The 12553-nt window shown below is 41.2% G+C and overlaps 1 long non-coding RNA gene across 1 annotated transcript in view; it reads right to left on the bottom strand.

Moving 5' to 3' along the window:
• Positions 1-4372: 4372 nt before the first annotated feature.
• Positions 4373-12553, bottom strand: part of LOC130681024 (uncharacterized) — a 91995-nt gene continuing 83814 nt past the window's right edge. Inside the window, exon 3 of the long non-coding RNA XR_008994065.1 lies at positions 4373-8330. This is a non-coding gene — a long non-coding RNA (uncharacterized LOC130681024). The remainder of the gene's footprint in view (positions 8331-12553) is intronic.

The following is a 12553-nucleotide window of genomic DNA, read 5'->3' as shown; positions in this document are numbered from 1 at the left end:
AAGTTCTCATCAAGTCTTTAACCATTGTCATTTGTAAGTCTTTTGTCATTTATAGTCAGTTTTATTATTCCTAAACTAGTAAAGAACTAGATTTCAGCAGAACAGGTATTAGTTACATAAGATTACATAAACTAAAGAAAATGATTTTGTGCCTTTTTATTTCAAATGTTGTTGATAAAGTGTTTTAAGCTTTTTCTCTTAAGCTGACAACAGTTTAGTAAATGACTGTATTTATAAGCAGAATTGAAACTTTGTCTTTCTCTCTACCTAATCCCTCCATAATTTAAAAACTCTCAGTGACTATTTTTATGTTTCATGGCAGTATGTTTATTTGCATAAGTTCAATAAGAACCTGCATTCCTTGTAAGAGGACCAATTAAAAACAGAGGTTATACTACCAAGGCTTTGACTGGAATGTCATACCTGAGAGACCTGTGCATAAACTCAGATATGGACAGCTTTAAGGAACTAAGGTTGACTTTATAAAGCCAACAAAGCCCCTTGGAAGAACTGGCCTGGTATCTTGCTTACAGGGTTCCTAGCAGCCTTACCAGGTGAGTAAGGAAGGTCACTTCCTGGCAGGTTCAGGAACTTCAAGATGTTTCAGGGACCTCGAGAAGAAAAGAATTCACCCAAACCTACAGGTACTGCAGGCACAACCTGCAAGATGGCAAGTCTGGCTTGGCTGTCTGGCCTCAAGAGGCCTTTGAGAGTCCAATCTGAAATTCCTTACAAGAAGTTCCAGCAAAGCACATTTAAAAGAGCCTATGTAATCAATTGCTCTTCTTGCTGCACTTATGCAAATAATCAAGCCAACTATTCATTATTTTCTTAATCTGGCTAATTCTAATAAAAATAAGGGTGATTTTAGAGAAAAGTATTGTTTCAATAATGCTGTCTTATCTATACTAAATCCTAATATCCAGAATTCTAGTTTCCCCATAATACCTGACTATGATTCTCAATTAGAGTCTTCATATTTCTAGTTCTCATACTCAGCCATGCATTCTTAATCTTGTCAAGTTTGTCCTTCCAGAATAGAAAATCCAACTCCACATGTTGCTACTTAACCTAATAACACAATTTGTTTTATCTTGCCTAGAAGCCACAAAACTTTTTGTTTGTTTGTTTAGTTTGTTAACAACTGTGTAACCTTTATTTGCCTTTGAAATATTTTGTTGTCATTCTGGTTAAATATATAAGTATTGCTTCATAGCAACCTATAATCCTATTTAAGCAAGTGCCAAAAAAAAAAAAATCAAATGCAAAAAGGTGCTTTTACCTCTAGTTAACTCTGATATTTTCCAGAGGGCCCCTGGAACATGTCAGAGGAATTTTTTCTCATTGCTCAATACAATGCAAATAGTAATAGAAATGAAACCCAGAATAGAAGTGCCAACCTTCTGAAGCCCTCTCAACTGACCAGTGATGGAGACCTAGCTGCACCCTTTACTGTGCCCCCTTCTCAGCACGAAACAGCCAGAGCGGTCATCGCCCCTTTACCCTAGCAGCAGCTAGAGTCTCTTATCTGTAGAGGAGAAATGAGACAGGGACCATAGGCTTAGACAGAATAAAGTGAGAGCCTCTGAAGAAAGCAAGGCAGGATATTTGCAATCAGAGCAACGTAACTACATGCTGGAAACTCCCCTTCTACTAAATCTATGTTGAACATTAAGCTCTAGAATCATTCTTCAGTGAGATCAGTTAATGTTCCCCAGATAAAGAAGAGTAGCACATGTTTTATTATGCTAATCACTTAGGATACTAAAAAGCCCAGGCCTATGTGCTGTCTTTCCTCCTTCTGATCTAAGTAATTTTGCAAGCTGAGCAATTGACTTAGCATGCAGACCCAGCTATAGATGGCATAGTAAAAGGCAGGATTCTTTAGCAAATATACAATATCTCAGCCCACCTTAGAGGCTGGGCACGCAGTCTTTTAATGTGCGCCCGGACCAAGGCGCCAGTGTCCCAGAGAGAAATCAAGGCAGGAGATTATCTTTAATCAAGGACCCCTTGCCATCCTACTCCTTTTACTAACCCTTAGGCCCTGTATCATCAACAGGCTGGTCCAGATTGTCAGAGACCACATGGGGGCCATCCAACTGATAGTCCTCCGTGCTCAATACAAGCCCCTAGTAATCTTGTTACTCCTGCTTATCTGATAACTTATTAAAGATAGAATTAATACAGTCAAGCTAATAGTGCTAAGACAACAGTATCAGCCTTTATCTCCTTACAACTGCAAAATCTTATTAGATCCATGATTGGGTCCCTTAGGATCCAGAGAAATGGGGGAATAAAAGGGCAAGCTCCCAGATCCTATTTCAGACAATCGGAGCTTAGTCTCTCTCCAGTCAGCAAGAAGTACACCCACCACCCCTAGACCCTGCCAACTGACCAAAGCCATGACTCATCACGCCCCCCAACTATCCCCAGGCCCAGCCAATCAGCCAGAGCCATGGCCATCACCCCCCCAAACCGCCCTGGAAACCCATAAAACCTTTGTTCTGGGGAAAACGTGCTCTCTTTCTCTGGCATCTTGCCACTGCGTTGGTGTAGATGAGAGATTGAGCTCGAGCTAGCTCGAATAAAGGCTCTTTGCTTTTGCTTTGGTGTTGGCTCCTTGGTGGTCTTCTGGGATTCACGACTTTGGGCACAACACAAATAAGATAAGACAGGCAGGTGTGGATGCTCATTCTGAGGCTTCTTTTATGTGGTTTTGGCAGGGTGTGATTGACAGCTGTCAGCTCTCTAGGCTTGTTCTGTTTGGTGAAATGGGGACAGGGGCTGTGCTGTGCCTGTACTTCTGATGTTTCTTATTTGGGGGGATGCTGGACATTTCCTGAGTCACTCTTGGACACTGTGCCTTCTTCATCTGATTAACTCTCTGAGTCATTTCTGGTTTTCTGGCTCTATCTGATCAACTCCATTAGTCATCTTTTGGGAGCCTTTTCTCCTTTTCATCCTGCTCATTTTTGTCTTTCTACCTAACAGGTTGGGATGGATTTATATGGTGGTCATATAAGGAACTGTAGTATTTTAAAGTAGACATTTGTGAGAATTCAAGACTATGAAACAGCTTCCCACTAAGTTTGCTTTTTGTTAACTTCATAGAATCCAGTTATGAATCTGATGGCTTTGTTTTGTTTTTGGTGCTTTCATTTGTTCCTAACTTTCTAAACATTACTGTAGATTTACACATTTTTAGAGAAGATTGATCTGAGCTTGAGAAGCCTCTCCCCCATCCTGAGTATCTGATTTCCTGGGAAGAGGCACAGAAATGAGCCTGCATGCCAGTTTCTACATTTTTTTGTGGCTCTGGAAGGGCAAAGCCTTCTGTCTGAATCATCAGGATGGTCACCGGTGCAGAACCTGGCAGGTCTGGACAGCAGCTAAGCCATATGCAGCCTCTCATCACCTCCACCCTCAACTGCACCACTCATGGTGACAGAGCCCACATTCCAGGACTTATCCATTTGAATCACTGATGTCTGCAGTGCTCTTTGCTGGCAGCCTCTGTGAAAACGTTATTCCCCTGTCCTGCACCTGTTCCTTTGAGGTACCAGTTTCCACAAAAAGGAGGAGAAGGAGTCTGTGTTTTATGCTTTGCCTCCTGGGTCTCAAAGCATGGCTACTTGTGCCTTACACCTCATAAAACCCCTCATGGAAACAATCTCTCATCTTCTCCCTGCAGAGCCTCTCCCAGTAGATGTTATCCCTGTGGGCAATGCTGAGCTCTTCCTTTCCCTGAATCTACTTATGCTACCCCCAGGGATCTGAATGTGAAATGTCTTGCTTCAAGCCTTATTCATTTTATGATATCAACTCATGCAAATAGATACCTGGAGGAACCATCAGTTTATCAGATACAACCAGGGTCTACAACCCCCTTCAGGCTCTGTTGGGATTCTTTCAACAAATACATAGCAAGAGAAGTGAGACAGGCAATACATACAATGCCATCTCCTACATAAAGCTGTCCCTTGTTTACCCAGCCAGATGTTTCTAGCCTCTGGACCCCCAAGCCCTATGTGTGGAACTTTCTTTAGGTATATATTGTGCATTTTTTAACTCATAATTTTATATGTATGCTTGATAAGCTGTAAACTCCATGGGTGGAAATTACACAAAACACATTAAAGTGCCTGGCACACAATACTTCGGTGTGCATATGCCTGTACATTCACACACACACATGCATTTAATCTTATCTTCTATGGTTTCATAGAGTCCTGCCATCTTTGGCACTCAGTAGATCAGTACTCACCAAAGCTTCACAGCAGGATTCATGAGCTAAGTAATTCTAAGAAAGGACTGGGATGTTTGAAACTCAATGATACAGACTTCTTTATGGAAAAAAATAGGGTTGAAACCAAGAAACACTGAATAATTATTTTTCAAAATTGGTTTTTAAATACCAAAAGAAAGTGAATACCCATGGATGCTGGGCAGATAGCAACACATTATTTCCAAGTTGGCCACATATGCTTTCTTGACTGCTACCTAGGGGAAATCTGACTTCTTTATTCTGAGTAAAAATCACTAAGATTGCTTTTGCCATCACTGGGTTCAGGACATTCTCATCAGGGCAGGCCTATTTTGATTGCCTCTAGACAAATAGCAGGCCCAATTTGAGCATGGTATGCCACCCTGCTTGTGTCTGTTGTTACTTAAGAACTGCATGTACTGATTAGAAGCATCTATCTCAATACCTCTTTGGGGTATACCTCCCTGTTGAGAATTCTGAAGCAGATACTTGAGAGCTACTATGTGCTAAAAGGTTCATTTCCATCCAGATTAACTTGTGTTTGGTAACTTTTCATCTTGTGGAGTTCACTTTAATTGCAATTAACATAAAAATATTTTTAGTTACTGGTTCTAGTTCTGTTGTTCTTTCCTCCATGAATATTTTGTTCAGTCTGTGAATACCCTGGGAAAGTTTGCCTCAACACCAAAAAAGCAAACGACCTGATTAAAAAATGGGCAGAGGACCTGAACACACATTTTTCCAAAGAAGAAATACTGATGGCCAACAGACACATGAAAAGATGCTCCACTAGCTAATTATCAGGGAAATGAAAATCAGAACCACTATGAAATATCACCTCACACCAATTAGAATAGCCACTGTCCAAAAGACAATAAATAACAAGTGTTGGTGAAGATGCAGAGAAAGGAACCCTCCTATGCTGTTGGTGGGAATGAAAATTGGTGCAAACATTATGGATAGCAGTAGGGAGGTTCCTCAACAAACAAAAACTTAGAGATACCATATGACCCAGTAATTCCACTTCTAGGAATTTACCTGAAGAAAACAAAATCTCTGATTCAAAAAGATATATATACCCTTATGTTTATTGCTGCATTATTTACAATAGCCAATATAGGGAAGTAATTAAAGTGTCCATCAATAGATGAATGGATAAACAAGATGTGGTACATATACATAATGGAATATTCAGTCATTAAAAAAAAGGAAATCCTTTCATTTTCAACAGCATGGATGGATCTTAAGGGTATTATGCTAAGTGAATAAGCCAAGTGGAGAAAGACGAATACCATTTGATTTCACTTATTTGTGGAATCTAAAAACAAAGCAAAGCAAAATGAACAGAGCATCAGTAGACTCAAAGACACTGAGAAGTGACTGGTGGTTATCTTGGGGGAGCGGGAAAGGGAGAGGGTTGGGAGGGTGAGGGGAGTAAAGGGACACCAAAATCTCAATCATAATTATAAATTGGAATGGAAGAGCATCATGGAGAATATAGTTAACGATTCTGTAACATCTTGTTATGTTGACAGATAGTAACTGCACTAGTTGGGGTGAGGATATAATGATGTTACCCACTGTTCAATCATCGTGTGGTATACTTGAATCCAATATAATATTGTGTGTCAACTATACCTCAATAACATTAATAAATAAACAATAAGAACAATAAAATAAGGAATATTTTCTTGGGAAATTCTAAATTTCTATTGGAATTTTTGAGTAACCATATCATATAATGGAGAATTATTCATTCACCATTATTCTTTCTGGAGAGGCCACTGGGTATGTGTGGCAGGGATATTTTGATAAGTTTCTAAGATTAGAGAGGACATGGGACCCTAAAGGACCTGGACATGAGCAGAAATGTTTTGCATGACTGAAGGGGAAGAATTTGTTAGTCTGGAAAGGAAGTGGGGACAGAAATGTTAAAGGGCAAGAGAAGCAGTGAAGGGGTGGATGTGATGTGCTCTGTGTTGTGAGTTTTCCCTGTAAATCTCAGTAAAGTCTCCAAAAAGCATGAAATGCTGGAAGTGATGGTATTTCTCATGGAAAGCAGTGAGAACTTGAACTTTTAAATTCAGACTGATCTGGGACAAATCAGAGACAACACACACAGGTCAGGAGGCTGAGAAACACCCTGGAGAGAGAGTGGTAACACCTCACACAGCTCTAGGCCATGGAATCAGGTTTGAGGATAAGGTTAAGTACGTCAACTCCATCTAGGAGGGAAAAACGTCTGCACTGTAGTTACAAAGTTCTTTTTAATTCTGGAGCAAAATAGCTTGAGACATTGCATTTACAGACTCCTTCCCTCACTCATTCCCATTCTAAATCACCAGCTTCACGCCCAGCCTTGAGCTGGATTCTGTGAGGCAGACACTGAAATAAAGACAGTTTATGCCACAAGAAACTTTAAGTCTCATTGGCAAGGTAGCTCATTGGAAGGTTTAAAATTTTCAAAAACTGAACTTAGCACATATTTATTTGAATACAGTGAATTTCTCTTTCACTTTATAGTAGCTTGGATTTGGTTAAAATGTTAATCAAACCTTCTCTTTCCCTAGACATTTTATATTTATACATAAAATGAAGGGGGACTGCCAACCTCTTTGTCCCTGGCCTCCATCTCTGTTGTTATATAGCTTGTCTACATGCAATAGATATAGGAGGGAGTAGGAAATGTTTCTCACCAGGACATAGCTAGAGACAAACACAGGGAGTCAGATGACAGCTGGGGCAGACTCAGGCCTCCCCATTGCTACAGGTTCTGACCTTCTGCCAGGCACTGTGTGGTCACTGGAGACAAAGATGTGTTAAGGTTACTCCTGACACAAAGGAGCTGAAAATCTAAGGAAGATTTTTAAAATTAGGACTCTTAATTAATTTCTGGGATAGAAACCAACACAAACTAACTTGAGAAAAGGGAAAGTTATGAGGAGATTTTATAACCAGGTAAAGGGCTGGTGTGTGTCAGGCCTTAGACATGGCTGGACTATAGGGTCAAGTGATGACTGTGTCCCCTTGACAACTCTCAGCTCAGCTGTTCTGTGTGTGGCCTTTTGTTCCCATCCACCTTTTACTGATCTGACATCCACACACTTCTCAGTTTTATTATCACAGAAAGATCAGACCTTTCTTGAATTCCAGTTTGAAAAATCCCCAATAGAAGACCAATGATTGGCTTGGCTTGGCTTGGCTTGGTGAGAGATGAGATGCAACCAGGTTTCATGAACAGGAGCCTATGAAACCCCCTTGGCTGAAGAGGGGAAGGAGCAATTCTCAAAAACAAGAGGTGTCAGGTGCAGAAGTTAGGAGAAGTTCTGGATAGACAAAACACGCTCCTTAAATATAGTTGAGTTATCTATTACAAGCCATTCAATTTAGCCTTGGGACTATAATGATGAATAAGACATAATTGGTATCTTCTGGGAGCTCTGAACAAGTGAGCATTGCAATGAAAATGGTGAGCACAGGGTGCTATGGGAGCTCAGAAGAGGGGATCCCGCCAAGCCTTGTCCGGCAAAGTGGGCTCTTTGGCAGCAGGGGAGGAAAAGAATGCTGTCTTGAGTAGACAGGGAATCTCAGGCAGTGACTCATGGTAGAGGAGGCTGGAGCTGTTTGGGGAGCTGATGGGACATGAGGCTGGACATGGCAGCAGGCACAAAGCTCCATAGGTTGCATGAATCAGGCAAGAACCTGATGCTCATCCCATGGAGAAATGGAGCAACATTTAACAGTTTCAGTCAGGAAATTGCATGATGAGATTTGGATTTTAAGAAGGTTGCTCAGGCTGTAGGGGTGGAGAATGGGTCTGGAAAGAGTTGGTGGGAAGTGTGAGGAGGGCACGCTGTTGTCCAGGAAGGCTGTGGTAGCAGTGTGGGTGGGGGATGAGGTGGACACAAGAGGGACTTCTAGGAGGTAGGACTGGGTCATGGACTGGGTTTTGGGGGCCTTGGAATAGGGGAGAAGTGTGGATGAAGTCACGGCAAACACTGTGGCATAATTCTCTAACTTGTTTGGAAGGCAGCTCATCTGGATGTCTCATTGTTTGTGGAATCTAAAAACAAAACAAAACAATATAAACAAAGCATCAACAGACTCATAGACACTGAGAAGTGACAGGTTACCATGGGGTGGGGTTTGGGGTGGGTGGGGGATAAAGAGGCATGAAAATCTTAATGTAAAATACCATGAACTTCTGATATATTAAAACTTAATTTCAGGAGGTGGAGCCAAGATGGCGGCGTGAGTAGAGCAGCGGAAATCTCCTCCCAAAACCACATATATGTATGAAAATATAACAAAGACAACTCTTCCTAGGATAAAGACCAGAGGACACAGGACAACATCCAGACCACATCCACACCTGCGAGAACCCAGTGCCTCGTAAAGGGGGTAAGATACAAGCCCCGGCCCGGCGGGACCCAAGCGCCCCTCCCCCCAGCTCCTGGCGGGAGGAGAGGAGGCAGAGTGGGAGAAGAGGGAGCCCAGGACTGCTGAACACCCAGCCCCAGCCATGTGGACCACAGTGCAGACACAGTGAGTGTGCGGGGCCCTGGATACTAGAGAAACAGGGCAGCAAGAATGGTGAGAGGGGACCGGAGGCCTGGCACCGGAGGACGTAAGAAAAGTGAGCGGCCATTTTTTTTTTTTTTTGCTCTTTTGTTTTGATGAGTGATTTTTGGAAGTCTTAAAGGGACAGGGACCCCAATACTAGGGAAACAGGGTAGCAAGACCAGTGAGCAGATGCCTGAGGCTGGCGCCGGAGAATAAAGAAAAATGAGCGGCCATTTTTTATTTATTTATTTATATTTTAAATTAAAAAAAATTTTTTTTTCCTGTAGTTGTTCTTTTGTATAGGCGGGTGCTTTTTGGAAGTCTTAAAGGGGCAGGGTGGGACACTTAATCCAGAGGTAGGGAATACGGGGATCTCTGGGCACCCTAATCCCCTGGGCTGCAGGGAGCACGGAAGCACCTTACGGAGATAAATAGCCTCCCGGCCACTCCCTCTCCAACGCGACTCCACCACTTTGGAGCAGCAGCCCGAGCCAGGCCACGCTCATAGCAAAAGCAGAGATAAACTCCATAGCAGCTGGGCAGGAAGCAAAAGCCCTGTCTGCACACAGCTACCCAGCACAAGCCACTAGAGGTCGCTGTTCTCCCAGGAGAGGAGGGCCACAAACCAACAAAAAGGGAAGTTCTTCCAGCCGTCACTCGTTCCAGCTCTGCAAACTATTCCTATCACCATGAAAAGGCCAAACTACAGGCAGACAAAGATCACAGAAACAACACCAGAGAAGGAGACAGACCTAACCAATCTTCCTGACAAAGAATTCAAAATAAAAATCATAAACATGCTGAAAGAGATGCAGAGAAATACGCAAGAGAAATGGGATGAAGTCCAGAGGGAGATCACAGATGCCAGAAAGGAGATTACAGAAATGAAACAAACTCTGGAAGGGTTTATAAGCAGAATGGATAGGATGCAAGAGGCCATTGATGGAATTGAAACCAGAGAACAGGAAAGCATAGAAGCTGACATAGAGAGAGATAAAAGGAGCTACAGGAATGAAACAATATTAAGAGAACGGTGTGACCAATCCAAAAGGAACAATATCCATATTATAGGGGTACCAGAAGAAGAAGAGAGAGGAAAAGAGATGGAAAGTATCTTGGAAGAAATAATTGCTGAAAACTTCCCAAACTGGGGGAGGAAATAATCGAACAGACCATGGAAATACACAGAACCCCCAACAGAAAGTATCTAAGGAGGACAACACCAAGACACCTAACAATTAAAATGGCAAAGATCAAGGACAAGGGAAGAGTTTTAAAGGCAGCTAGAGAGAAAAAGGTCATCTATAAAGGAAAACGCATCAGGCTAACATCAGACTTCTCGACAGAAACCCTACAGGCCAGAAGAGAATGGCATGATATACTTAATGCAATGAAACAGAAGGGCCTTGAACCAAGGATACTGTATCCAGCACGACTATCATTTAAATATGATGGTGGGATTAAACAATTCCCAGACAAACAAAAGCTAAGGGAATTTGCTTCCCACAAACCACCTCTACAGGACATCTTACAGAGACTGCTCTAGATGTTAGCACACCTAGAAAGAGCACAGAACAAAACACCCAACATATGAAGAATGGAGGTGGAGGAATAAGAAGGGAGAGAAGAAAAGAATCTACAGATAGTGTATATAACAGCTCAATAAGTGAGCTAAGTTAAGCAGTAAGATACTAAAGAGGCTAACCTTGAACCTTTTGTAACCACGAATTTAAAGCCTGCAATGGCAATAAGTACATATCTTTCAATAGTCACCCTAAATGTTAATGGGTTGAATGCACCAATCAAAAGACACAGAGTAACAGAATGGATAAAAAAGCAAGACCCATCTATATGCTGCTTACAACAAACTCACCTCAAACCCAAAGACATGTACAGACTAAAAGTCAAGGGATGGAAAAACATATTTCAGGCAAACAACAGCGAGAAGAAAGCAGGGGTTGCAGTACTAAAATCAGACAAAATAGACTTCAAAACAAAGAAAGTAAGAAGAGATAAAGAAGGCCACTACATAATGATAAAGGTCTCAGTCCAACAAGAGGATATAACCATTCTAAATATATATGCACCCAACACAGGAGCACCAGCATACGTGAAACAAATACTAACAGAACTAAAGGGGGAAATAGACTGCAATGCATTCAATCTAGGAGACTTCAACACACCACTCACCCCAAAGGATAGATCCACCGGGCAGAAAATAAGTAAGGACATGGAAGCACTGAACAACACAGTAGAGCAGATGGACCTAATAGAAATCTACAGAACTCTACATCCAAAAGCAACAGGATACACATTCTTCTCAAGTGCACATGGAACATTCTCCAGAATAGACCACATACTAGACCACAAAAAGAGCCTCAGTAAATTCCAAAAGATTGAAATCCTACCAACCAACTTTTCAGACCACAAAGGTATAAAACTAGAAATAAATTCTACAAAGAAAACAAAAAAGCTCACAAACACATGGAGGCTTAACAACATGCTCCTAAATAATCAATGGATCAACGAACAAATCAAAATGGAGATCCAGCAATATATGGAAACAAATGACAACAACAACACTAAGCCCCAACTTCTGTAGGACGCAGCGAAAGCAGTCTTAAGAGGAAAGTATATAGCAATCCAGGCACACTTGAAGAAGCAAGAACAATCCCAAATGAATAGTCTAACATCACAATTATCAAAATTGGAAAAAGAACAAATGAGGTCTAAAGTCAGCAGAAGGAGGGACATAATAAAGATCAGAGAAGAAATAAACAAAATTGAGAAGAATAAAACAATATCAAAAATCAATCAAAACCAAGAGCTGGTTCTTTGAGAAAATAAACAAAATAGATAAGCCTCTAGCCTAACTTATTAAGAGAAAAAGAGAATCAACACAAATCAACAGAATCAGAAACGAGAACGGAAAAATCACGACAGACTCCACAGAAATAATTCTTAAAGACTACTATGAATTATTAAAGACTACTATGAAAACCTATATGCCAACAAGCTGGAAAACCTAGAAGAAATGGACAACTTCCTAGAAAAATACAACCTTCCAAGACTGACCAAGGAAGAAACACAAAAGTTAAACAAACCAATTACGAGCAAAGAAATTGAAACGGTAATAAAAAAACTACCCAAGAACAAAACACCAGGGCCGGATGGATTTACCTCGGAATTTTATCAGACACACAGAGAAGACATAATACCCATTCTCCTTAAAGTTTTCCAAAAAATAGAAGAGGAGCGAATACTCCCAAACTCATTCTGTGAAGCCAACATCACCCTAATACCAAAACCAGACAAAGACGCCACCAAAAAAGAAAATTACAGACCAATATCCCTGATGAATGTAGATGCAAAAACATTTAATAAAATATTAGCAAACTGAATACAAAGTATATCAAAAGGATCATACACCATGACCAAGTGGGATTCATCCCAGGGATGCAAGGATGGTACAACATTAGAAAATCCATCAACATCATCCACCACATCAACAAAAAGAAAGACCAAAACCACATGATCATCTCCATAGATGCTGAAAAATCATTTGACAAAATTCAGCATCCATTCATGATAAAAACTCTGAGCAAAATGGGAATAGAGGGCAAGTACCTCAACATAATAAAGGCCATATATGATAAACCCACAGCCAACATCATACTGAACAGCGAGAAGCTGAAAGCATTTCCTCTGAGATCGGGAACTAGA

This window comes from Manis pentadactyla, chromosome 15 (genome assembly GCF_030020395.1).
Source record: "Manis pentadactyla isolate mManPen7 chromosome 15, mManPen7.hap1, whole genome shotgun sequence".
Lineage (NCBI taxonomy): Eukaryota > Metazoa > Chordata > Mammalia > Pholidota > Manidae > Manis > Manis pentadactyla.
This window is presented reverse-complemented; position numbering and strand designations above follow the sequence as displayed.